Here is a 12,632-nt window from a genome sequence, read left to right as displayed (position 1 = left end):
TGCTCACGTGGTCGTGACGTCACTTCCGGATGTCAGCCAGGTCGGCTACTTAACAGTGGGTTGGATATGGCCTCGGGTTTGACCAAAGCCACAGCAGTGACAGGAAGTGGACGGTAAGTAACCAGCAAACGCCATATAATCAATAAGCCTAGCAAAATATTAAGTGTGCACCCTTAATAAGTCGCTACGTGAGGCAGACTGTATTCCTGTGTGGTTTACTGTTGTAATATGACTGTCGGACTTTGGCGGGAGTTTGTCCCCGGGGAACTGACCAGGCGAGTATATGTGTGTGTGTGTGTGTGTGTGTGTGTGTGTGTGTGTGTGTGTGTGCGCGTTTATGGACTCAGTAGGGACAGCTGTCAGTGACGAGACGGCTTCGTCACATTATCCCTCTCTTCCCCAAGGTTGGCAATGTTTGGCAACCGTGACAGATAGTCTGCTACGACATTGGATTTTCCAGATCGATGTTGGATGTGGAACTTGAAAGGCTGCAGTGAGAGGTACCACCGTGTAAGCCGGCTATTATTGTCCTTCATTGAACTAATCCAGGTAAGAGCACGATGATCAGTCTCTAGATCAAATTCTCTGCCCAACAGATAATAGCGCAGACTTTCTAATGCCCATTTTATGGCCAGTCCTTCTTTTTCAATGACAGAGTATCTGGTCTCACGGGGAAGTAGCTTCCTGCTCAGATACAGGATGGGTTGTTCAGCTCCTTCCTCACCCTGGGCCAGGACTGCTCCAATTCCCACGGCTGATGCATCCACTTGCACCAGGAACTTCTTGTTAAAGTCTGGGCTGCGCAGGACCGGAGATGAACACAGCTGTCCCTTAAGGGCTCTAAAGGCTTCCTCACATTCCTCATTCCAGGCCACAGGGTTCTTCTGGTCTTTGGTAGTAAGTGCTGTAAGTGGGGCAGCGATGGTTGCGAACTGCGATACAAAACGGCGATACCAGCCAGCCAAACCCAGGAAGGAACGAACCTCCTTTTTGGTCCGTGGTTGCGGGCAGGTAAGGATGGCCTCCACTTTGTCCACCTGTGGCCGTACCTCTCCTCGTCCCAGCTGGTATCCTAAGTATCGAACCTCTTGTTTAGCCCACTCACACTTGGCAATATTTAAAGTCAGCCCGGCCTGCTGAATGGCTCCCAGGACTCTCCTCAGATGTTTGATGTGCTCTTCCCAGGAGTTGCTAAAGATGACCACATCATCCAAATAGGCAGCACTGAAGTCTTCATACCCCTGGAGGACCCTGTCCATCAGTCTCTGGAAGGTTGCTGGGGCTCCATGGAGGCCAAACGGCATGACCGTGAACTGAAAGAGGCCAGCAGGTGTGCGAAAAGCTGTATAGGGTCGGCAGGAGGGCTCCAAAGGTACTTGCCAGTATCCTTTGCACATATCCAGTGTGGTGATGTACGTGGCAGATCCAATTCTCTCCAGCAGGTCATCAATTCTTGGCATGGGATAGGCGTCAAACTCTGAAATGGCGTTCAGCTTTCGGAAATCGATGCAGGGCCGTAGTGAGCCATCCTTTTTGGTTAGGAGGACCATTGGGCTACACCACTCTGATTCTGATGGCTCGATCACCCCCATCTCCAGCATGGTTGTGATCTCCTCCTTCAGTTTCCCAACCAGTTGCTGAGGAACACGGTATGGACGTTGTCTGATGGGTTGGTTGTCCTTTAACCGGATGACATGTTGCGTGACTGAGGTTCTGCCTGGCGTCGCTCCAAACAGGGACGGTGCCTCCTGGAACACTTGTAGAAGGTCTGATGCTTGGTCTGGTGTGAGATGGGAAAGCACTGGTGTTGCTGTCTGGGTTAAGGTGTCCCAACCTGGGTTTTCCTTCTCAAACTCGTCCTCTTTCACCACTAGGCCCACCGTCGCCACCTGATTCTGAGGTTCTTTCCATCTCTTTAGTAGGTTGACATGGTAAGTCTGTTTCGGCTTCTTCTTCTCAGGATGATGCACTTCATATGTCACAGGGCCCATTTTCCGGGTAATGGTGTACGGTCCTTGCCACTTTGACAACAGTTTACTGTTGGAGGAAGGAAGGAGTAGGAGCACCTTCTGACCTGGTTTGAAGTCCCGCTGTCGTGCCTGCTGGTCGTACCATCTCTTTTGTGTCCGTTGTGCCTCTTGTAAATTACTTTCTGCTTCTTCTTTGTATTTGGCCAAACGTTCTCTCATCTCCAGGATGAACTGCACCACACCTCTCTCTTCGGTGTTGCTAGCAGGACCTTCCCAGCTTTTGCGGAGTAGATCCAGGGGTCCCTGGACGTCCCAGCCGTACAGGAGTTCAAACGGGGAGAAACCGGTGGATGCTTGAGGAACCTCACGATAGGCAAAGAGGAGAAAAGGTAACCAGCGATGCCAGTCCTTACCCGTGTCAGCCACAAATTTCTGCAGCATTCGCTTCAAAGTCTGGTTGAATCTCTCGACCAGTCCATCAGTCTGCGGATGGTAGGGTGTGGTTTTAATAGCATGGATGCCTAGCTGTTTGTGGAATTGCAGCATCAGTCTGGAGCAGAAGTTGGTACCCTGGTCTGTCAGTATCTCATCAGGGATCCCCATTCTGGAAAACAGTTCAACCAAAGCATGGACAATGGCTGAAGAAGTGATGGTGCGCAGGGGAAAGGCTTCAGGGTACCGGGTAGCGTAGTCGCAGATGACCAGGATGTATTGATGTCCCTGGCTGCTCTTTACCAGTGGTCCAACAATGTCCATGGCAATCCTTCGAAATGGTGTGGAGATAACTGGAAGTGGTTGAAGGCAAGCGCGATCTGACCTGCGAGGAGTACATGTTTTCTGACAGGTTGGGCATGTCATGCAGTATGACTGAATGTCTGTGTACATACCAGGCCAATAAAACCGTGAGCTAACGCGTATGTAAGTTTTATGTCGTCCAAGGTGCCCAGCCCATGGAACAGTATGAGCTAGATGCATTACTAAGGGTCTGCAGCTAATTGGGATGACAAGGCGTTTGTGGTTGTCACTGCTTATATATAATATACCATTTTCAACAATAAAGAAATCATTCCCCACAGGATTAACATTCCCAACATCCATCACCTTGGCAAACAGGGGCTCCAATGTGCTATCTTGCTTCTGTAATTCCACAATATTTTCAGGTATCTCCCATATTTTGTCTGTGTTTAAACCTTGTACATTGTGTTCAGCTATACCAAGCTGTTTTTCAAAACGACGTTGCCGTCTAGACTTTTTAGGCCCTTTTATGCCACCCTCACACAGACTACCATCCAAGTCTGGGAGAGGCATGACCCCAGCCTTTGCCTGGGCTCTAGTAATAACCGGACAAGAAACACACTCCTGGTCATTAGCATTAGCAGTAGCAGTGTCATTGGTGTTAGCATCAACATTATCACTCCCAGCAATTTCATCAGTCTCCCCTTTCTGTAGCAAACACATCAACACTGGCAAGTCCCTCCCCAAAAGAAGATCCACAGGCAGATTATCTACCACCCCAACAGTCAGAAAATAAGGCTGTTCATGGATTAACACAGTTATTTCAGTCTGAGGGTAAGCATGATTATCTCCATGAACACACACAATGTCTGTGGTATTACTGTAGTCCATATTACCAACTGGAACAAGACGTCTGTTGATGAGTGATGTAAAGCTACCACTGTCAATTAGTGCTGTTACAGATTCACCATTAACTGTCACAGTTTTATATGCGCTCTTCCTCATTTTGTCATTTTCAGTTGGTTCCAGCTCATTTCTGGGTACATAACATGCACCAGTGACTTTTGTTTTTTTCAGTGGACAAACTGAAGCTTTGTGTCCAGGCTGCTGACAATAATAGCAAATCAGTGTCTTACCGGTTGCTGGTTGTTCAGTCCCTGTGCTGGTGATACCTGGAGGATGTCGTACTGTTGCTCCCCGTTGTGTCCAGACCTGCGATATCGGAAGGGCTGGAGGCCGTACGTTGGTGGTGGGTCGAGCCAAGGTGGTGGTACGTGTAGATGGTCCTCCTCTGCGTGCATTGAGGTACTGTAGAGCCAGTTTTGCTGCTGTCAATCCATCTGCTGGTTCATGCTCCTTCACCCAGGTTCTCACCTCTGGCGACAGGACGCGAAGAAGTTGCTCCAGGATGATGGCCTCCCCGATCTGCTCTTTGGTCCGTTGCTCCGGCTGAATCCAACGGCGGTAGAGTCCTTTTAAGCGGTGATATGTCTCAGTGGGCGTTTCTCCATGTGGCACAGATGCACAGCGAAACTCTTGTCTGTATGTCTCTGGTGATATGTCAAACTTGCTCAATAAAGCTTCTTTCAGGTCTCTGTATGAGTGCGCTCTATCCTCATCCATGGAGGTATAAGCCTCCAGAGCTTTTCCTGAGAGAAGGGGAACCAGTCTGCATGCCCATTCCGTCTCTGGCCATTTCCAGGTTTTAGCCATTCTTTCAAAGCGTAACAAGTAGTTTTCAATATCCTCTCCCACCTGATATGGAGGAATCTTTGGTTGTGTGTGGTATATAGAGTCTGGTCTCTGCTGGTCTGATCCAGTTACTGCTTCCTCTGCATCACTCGGTGGCGTGAAAGAGCCAATATCACGCCGGCGAGGGGCAGGTGTAGGCAGTCTTGGGCTACTAGCAGTTGCTGTGATGGGGGTTGATGTCACGGATCCAGGAGCTGGAGCTTGAGGTCGCGGAGGGGCAGTAGGTCGGAGGGACACCCTGAGGTCCCGCAGTTCACGCAGTAAACCCTCTTCCCTCTTCTGCTGGGCCTCCAAGAAGGTCCTCACCACGGTGACCAGGTCCGATGACACCCCCGAGGGTCCAGGAAAAGCCAGAGACGTCCCCTCCTCTTCCTCCGAGGTCATCTCGGTGTCCCAGCCGGTTTCCTCGCCACCTGCTGCACCGGCGTCCTGGTCCAACTCCTCCTTTGCCTGTGAGCGTAATCCAGTCCGTCTGGGTGGGCGAGCTGACCTTTTTCCACGACTTGCCATCCCACTTCTGACACCACTTGTGGCGGGGTTCTTCGCCAACCAATAAAACAGGCGAGTCGTTTGTCAGTTTGTGGTGGATTTATTGTGCCCGTGGCTCCCAAACGGTGCTCTGCAGTGCAAGAAATGTCCAAAAACTCCAGTGCCAATTATATTTACATATTTACAAAAAGAAAAAAATAAGAAAAATAACAAGCACACGACTTTTGTCTCTCTCTAGACCAGCCAAAAATAATCCAACCTTTTGTCTCCACTCAATCCTTCCAGTTGCCAGCAATGCAACTCATTGAATGACTCAATCCTTCTTCTCAGGCTTCCCTTTAAATACTCTAAGCCCCGCCCCTTATGCTTAATAATCCTTAATTTCTACAAATAAATCACTTTAGTTAAGTTCTTGTTATGTTTCCCCATAAATAAAATAATTACAAAAATAACACAAATTCTACGCATTCGTTTCGAATATTCATATTAATCACAGTAGCAGAAACAGCAAAGTAATAAATGGTTTTTAAAAATAAAAATGTTTGGCGCGAACCGGGGTGCTCACGTGGTCGTGACGTCACTTCCGGATGTCAGCCAGGTCGGCTACTTAACAGTGGGTTGGATATGGCCTCGGGTTTGACCAAAGCCACAGTAGTGACAGGAAGTGGACGGTAAGTAACCAGCAAACGCCATATAATCAATAAGCCTAGCAAAATATTAAGTGTGCACCCTTAATAAGTCGCTACGTGAGGCAGACTGTATTCCTGTGTGGTTTACTGTTGTAATATGACTGTCGGACTTTGGCGGGAGTTTGTCCCCGGGGAACTGACCAGGCGAGTTTGTGTGTGTGTGTGTGTGTGTGTGTGTGTGTGTGTGTGTGTGTGTGTGTGTGTGTGTGTGCGTTTATGGACTCAGTAGGGACAGCTGTCAGTGACGAGACGGCTTCGTCACATACTGCTTTTCCTGCTTCCCAAAGAACACACACTGAAGTTTCTGGCAAGTCGTTATTTTCTAGATATAAGGACCATTCTCTTTTGAAATAGCTGATAAACTCAGGATCTTTAAGTAGTGACGTATTAAATCTCCAGTTTCTAGTTGCTGGTTTATTGCTCTTACTTCTCAGAGTGAATGATACTGGTGCGTGATCACTAATGCTAATAGGATGGATTCTGATTTCTGACATGTCATTCATCAGCGAGCTGCTAGTTAAGAAATAATCTAATCTAGAATAGGAATGGTGAACTGAAGAGAAGAAGGTGTATTCTCTTAGTGTGGGATGGTGAGAGCGCCAAGCATCACAGAGACCAAAATCCTTCATGTACTGTTTTACAGTTTCTGAGGATTTCCAGACTCGATGAGCTCCTGTGGTACTTTTTTTCTCCAATGTAATGTTAAAATCACCCCCTACAATTAATGTGTTATCTGAGTGACCATAGAGGCGAAGAGGGAGTGAAAGAAGGACGGATCATCTACATTTGGACCATATATATTTGCAATACATAACTTAACATTTTTAATAGATAATGTAATTATTATAAATCTGCCTTCTGGATCTATGATTGCATTATCTATGTCAAAATTTAACCTTCTATTAATAAGAGTTGCTGCTCCTCTCTGCCTAGAATTATAACAAGCTGAATACACGTGTGGAAACTGGGTTGTTGAGAGAAGATCTATTGTTGAGTTTGATAAATGAGTCTCTTGGAGTAATATTATATCTGCTTTCATTTCTTGCAAACGATTAAAAATTTTTAACCTCTTTTCCCCTGTGCCAGCTCCACGCACATTCCAAGTGACAAATGTGAGTTCGTTCATGAACCAACCACAGAAATGAGGCTATATGTATATTACTGAAGCGTGTGTGCGTGCATCCCACTGCTTCTCTGCGTGCATGTGTGTCTGCCAGCTGGTTGTGACAGGGATGTATGTGCGCTTGTGCTGTTCTGTGTGTGTTCCTGTGAATCATGAAAAGTGCTGATGTGTATATAATATAATGACAAGTGTTACCGTTAACCGTTAAAGGGTCAGAGAGAAGAAGTGTAAAGAGTAAAAAGAGCGACAGTACCAAATGAAAAAAGTAATTTAAAAAACGCATCTGTGCTGAGAACAGTGTAGTGGAGACGGGCAGTGGATTTACTGTTAACTAAATTATCTTTTATGGCAGTTTTAACGATATAACATGATCTAGTGAGAAAACAGGAAAATGAAAGCACATACCAAGTCAGTAGAGCCACGGAGTGATGTCCAGGTCGCGGTACAGCTGTCCATTAATAAATAATTTATCCACCGCGATGACAGCGCGAGCACCTTCACTGATGGATTTCTTCCTGATGGGAAACAGGACTCTCCGTCGGTCCAGAATCTCTCTGGGATATCGTTCGTTTACTCCAAAGTTCGTTCCCTTCAGTTCGCAGCCCTGGTTCTTCACCTGCTCCTTCTGTTTGAAGCTGACGAACTTCGCTACAATATGTCTTGGTCTGCTGGACCCGGGTTTCCTCCCGCCGAGCCGATGGACTCTGTGAAAGGAGATGTTTTTTACTGTTTCCTGCGGGAGCTTCAGGTGGGTTTTGATGAAGTTTTTCACCGTGGTCTCTGGGTCCTCCTCCGTCTGCTCTGGAATCCCTGCAAATACCAGGTTCTCTCTCATGCTCCGCGCCTGCAGATCGATCACCGTTTCCTTCATCTTCTTGTTTTCTTCCGAGAGACGGGTCAAGCCCTCGGTGAGTGATTTTACCGACTCTCTGAGACCGGCATTTTCTACAGCCAGAGTTTCCACCTGCTTCTGGCTGAATTTTAATGATTCACGTAGCGCCTGGAACTCCTTGTAGAGAATTTCTACCAGGCTCAAACGCGCATCAAAACTACTGAGTTTCTTATCTATCGAGATCAGAACATCCGTTGAGTCGTTCCCCGGTGGTGAAATAGCTCCAGGTGAATCCTCATTTCGCTGTCTCTTGGACTTGGATGAGGTGGAGGGGGTTGACGTGTTGTTTGGTTTCCCCATGACGATTCTGTTGTAACAACGATCTATAAAATCTGTCAGGCTGGCCAAATCCTCCTCGCTGTGCTCCAGAGTGTACCTTTTAAAGACACTATTTTCCTACTTTAAAGAATATTTTGATTAGGCTGGCACAAAATACAATTGAATGAAAGTATAAATGTTTGGGCGTGCCTAGTTTGAATCTGCAGGCTCCCCGGAACTACGTCACCTACAGCATTAGCGTCACTTACCTGCCCACATTAGCAGCTAATGCTAACGGCCACTGTCACTTCCAGCAACAGGAAGTGATGTCACAACCCACGTAGTTTAAAATAAATCCGACATGGTCATTTAAAGTCACATTTCCTCTAGAACAAGTTTACACTTCATCCTTTTATCAAACAGTAAACAGTCTGGTGCTATTTATCTGGTTTCCATGACGGCATGTCATAGCTGCTGTCTGTGTCCACAGCAGTTAAAACACACACACACACACACACACACACACACACAGGTTTCTGTCAGAGGACAGAGTGCACGTGTCTGAAAACACGTCAACCAGCTGAAAATCAGACAGAAATGATGGAAGAAGGAAGCATCTTGCTGCAGTGAGGAGCAGATGGAGGATTTCTCCTGCTCCAGTTTTACACCCATAGCGTCACGGTCGTCATGGCAACTCACACAGCTGATCAAGCTGAAACTACGTCATTGTAGGAATTTCTGAATGGTATTACGGATTTAAATGGACCCAGTGTTCTTTGTAGGTTTTATTAACAGCACGTTATGTGAGATTTGAACTTAAAGAATATTTAGAGCGACTCCGCTGAATGAAACGCTTCATCAGGACTTTTAAAAAGTTTCACTTGTTCCTCTGAGTTTTTTTTCCATCACAGAGTTTCTGGCTGTGAATCTGGGGAAACACTGTTTTGTTCTGGTATTTCAGAAATGAATGAAGATGTGTTAAATCAGATTATTACAGTAATCTGATTACTCCCAGATAACTGATTTTGATTGACAAGTAAATGCACTCAGTGTTTTATATATTAAAAAGTTAACTGAGATCATCTTTAATATTGAAGAAAAACAGGTGGTGTTACATAATCAGGTATAAATGAATCGATATCAAATCAGATTTAATCGAAATCGAATTGAAATAGGTTGTTGTGAATGGAATTGATTCAGGAAATTAGTGACGACATCCAGCCCTGATATATACGTGTGAGCAGGACGGCAGGACCTGGGCCAGCATTGAAAGCCTCGATCGGTTCTGCTGTCCGACCTGTTGTGTGCATGCGTGGTGTCGGAACAGCTCTAGTATGTTGATGCTAGCAAGCCACGTTCCGTCCCACAACTTTGGCTCGCTGACCCGGCATTTAAAGACCGGCTTTAGCCGCTCATGGGGAACGATCGGGAAGCTTTTTGTAAAGTGTGCAGGAAAACCAATAATGTGACCTGGAACGGTGTCACAGCGATCATATCACATGGTTTTTGGTGCAACTGCAAACAACCACCTGGTTTGTTGCTGTACTGTTCCATCTCCCATCAGCCCAAACATAAAAGCTACTGGTTATTCCAGCCTTGGACATACAGGGTCTATATGGGATTTCCTGCTACCACAGAGAAAATACCACTTCATTTTATGTGCTGTGTTAAAGTGACAGGTGGATATTTCAGTACTGCTGCTGCTCAGCTAAACTAGTCTGTACACGTAGGCTATTCTATTCTATTCTATTCTATTCTATTCTATTCTACAGTTATTTAGCAGACGCTTTTATCCAAAGCGACTATCATTTGAGAGGAAGAACAACACAAGCATGAATTCAAACAAGATGGGATGTCATAATTAAGTGATAGTCAGACCACTTTTGAGTCCAGTTGGACCCAGGTGCTGTCATGTAGTGCTAGTGCAGTGCATATAATTGTTTTTTTTTTTTTTGTTTTTTTTTTTTTTAGTCATTTTATTTAAATACAGGATCAAGATTTCATCACACAATATCAACTCGGTCATAAGTGCATGATTTCATCACATAATATCAACTTGGGCATAAGTGCACACAGCTTCTTCAGTACTTGGCTGAGCCAAAAAGCTGGACAAATCTTTCTGACTCATTTAGTTAAGCTAAATGTGGAAATGCTCCTTAACCAACTGAGTCTTTAGCTTGGTCTTAAAAGTGGATACGGACTCTGCGGATCGGACGGAGTTTGGTAGATCGTTCCACCACCGGGGAACAACAGAGGAGAAGAGTCTAGCTACTGATTTTGCGCCACGTTGTGGTGGGAGCACTAGGCATCTTTCACTGGTAGAGCGTAAGTGTCGAGAGGGAGTGTAGCTCTGGATTAAGTAGTGAAGGTTGAAGACCAGACGTGCTGCTGCCTTCTGGATCATCTGCAGAGGTTTAACTGAGCATGCAGGCAGGCCAGCCAGTAAGGAGATGCAGTAGTCAATGCGTGAAATGACCAGAGCCTGGACCAGGAGCTGGGTCGTGTGTTCAGTCAGGTAGGGTCTGATCCTCCTGATGTTGTAGAGAGCAAATCGGCAAGACCGGGAAACCGAGGCAACATGGTCCTTACCGGCTACCGTCCACATCTGTCCACATCTGTCCTGGTCCAGCTCAGAAACAGCTGTAAACTGGGCCAATGAGGAACATTTTCTTAGTCCAGGTTAAAGCTGATGAGGAGACTTTGTGACTTCATCAGTGTGTTTATCTGGCTGGAAATCTGCTTGTTGGCTTATTTTACTGCATGAAATCTTTGGTGGGTCCTGCTGGACCAAACAGACCTCCACAGGTGGGCTGCTGCATGGAAAAGTTTAATATGTTTAATATGCCTTAAATTGTAATGTTTGATTTTAGGATTAAAACACTGCTCTTTTAAAATAATGCAAAACATAAAAGAACCAGTCTTTTGAACGACTCTTTGAAGTGACGACTCCCGAATGAACGACTCGTTTCAAAGAGCCATAAGTCCCATCGCTACAAAACACACTCATTTTAAATGGGAACATCATCTTCCCCAAATAAAGATGAAAATGAAGCTTTTTTTCCTGAAAGGACCAAATTATCAGTCAGTTTTAGGTATTTACCCAGTAAGAACATGTGAAGTTCACTTACTTACCCGGTAACTGCAGCTAGTTCAAATGGGTAAATACGAGGAAACTACTGTTCAACAGCTTCATAATTACTCTGGATTTACCCATGAAGTTCTTAGTAGCAGCAACACATGACGGTAACTACAGAAACATGTCAGTAAAAACGTAGAAAGAAAGAAGTGTTGAAGTACAGTGAAAAGCTTCTATTATTTCCTGCTAACTACGTCCCTGCAAATATCTGCATTGGGGTGGTAGAGATGTGAAACGTCTGCAACCAGCCCACAGTGGCATCTCAGCGTCTCTCTTAGTGTTTCTGCCTGAAACTGCAGCTGCAGCATCATTTTCCTCTCAGTCTAAAACTAAATGCTGCCACGTGGACTACAGATGGGAATTAATGAGAACGCTGGAATCTGCTACAGAGCATCTTTACCTTGTGGATCAGGTTTTCTACATGGTCCCTGACAAATAAAGCAAATAAATCTAAACTAAATGTACCGTAGAGCTCTGATCAGGATCCTCCATGAGTCCATGTGTTAGTTCATTCAGACCATCCCAGTGTTTCATACCTGTTCTGATTAACTTTATCTGTGGATTCCAGGTGATATCCAGCAGTCTGCGCTGACGATCGATCTCTTCTTCGTACTGGACGATGGTTTTTTTCAAACTCTGTGAATATTTCTTCAGCAGCAGCAGTTAGTCGCTCGCTGATAAACTCTCTCAGATGCTGAACTGAAGACATTGTTGCTGAAACACTGAAATATTCAGCTGAGAGACGACAACACAACCGTCTTCCTGCTCCGTCCTCACACGAGGAAAGCTAACGATGCTGCTAGCGGCTTGTTTACTTCCGGTTGGTGTCACACTGGGAAGTTCCGGCAGCAGAAGAGGAAGTCAACCTTTTATTCCGTTTTGTATTGGAAACATTACTTACTTAAATGTACTTACTTAAATATAATTTAACCGTAGTAATTACCTAAATATAATTTAATTAAGAACACCCATGACCTTAGAAACTAATGTTTAACCCTTTATAGGGATTTAATCTTTGTCCAATTACAAGACGTTTGAGAGCTAATCTGAATGTATAAATAAAACCTAAAAGCACTCAGAGACCACAGACCTCCACCAAGCCATTGTAATGTGTTCCCAGTGATTTTAGACATTAACTTTGAGCCAGAATCTGATGGTAAAATTATCCCTAGAAAAAGAAGAAAATCCTGCATCCTGATCCAGATCACCCCTAAAATCTAATCACTTGTTTCTTTTCTATTTTTGACATTTCCAGAAAATTTGATCAAAATCTGTCCATTTTTTTAGTTATGTTGCTAACAGACAACACAACGCTGCTGAAAACATGACCTCTACTTTGGTGGAGGTAATAATTTAAAGTGATTATGGTTTTCTCTCAGCTTTTTCAGACACCTGCAGGATGACACACTTTCTCCTCTCCAGGCTGTAGAGCTCTGTGGTAATCAGTCTTTATGTCAGACTGGTTTGAGCTGACAGAAATGCTGCACTAACTCAGATAAAACTAGAACTGTGCTGAGCAGAAAAGCAGCTCAGGTTCATGAGTCTCCTCCTACTGTTTGACTGCAGCTGTGAACATCAGACCAAACAC

The 12,632-nt window shown here is 45.2% G+C and overlaps 1 protein-coding gene across 1 annotated transcript in view; it reads right to left on the bottom strand.

Annotated features, from left to right (window-relative positions):
* LOC121645192 (zinc finger protein 883-like) overlaps positions 1-11,892 on the bottom strand; it is a 29,518-nt gene extending 17,626 nt beyond the window's left edge. The window contains exon 1 of the mRNA XM_041993597.1: positions 11,581-11,892. The gene's annotated coding sequence lies outside the window, so the exon portion shown is untranslated. The remainder of the gene's footprint in view (positions 1-11,580) is intronic.
* Positions 11,893-12,632: the final 740 nt, after the last annotated feature.

The sequence above is a fragment of the Melanotaenia boesemani genome, chromosome 8 (assembly GCF_017639745.1).
Source record: "Melanotaenia boesemani isolate fMelBoe1 chromosome 8, fMelBoe1.pri, whole genome shotgun sequence".
Classification (NCBI taxonomy): domain Eukaryota; kingdom Metazoa; phylum Chordata; class Actinopteri; order Atheriniformes; family Melanotaeniidae; genus Melanotaenia; species Melanotaenia boesemani.
The sequence above is the reverse complement of the archived record's forward strand: the minus strand, read 5'-3'. Positions and strand labels throughout refer to the sequence as shown.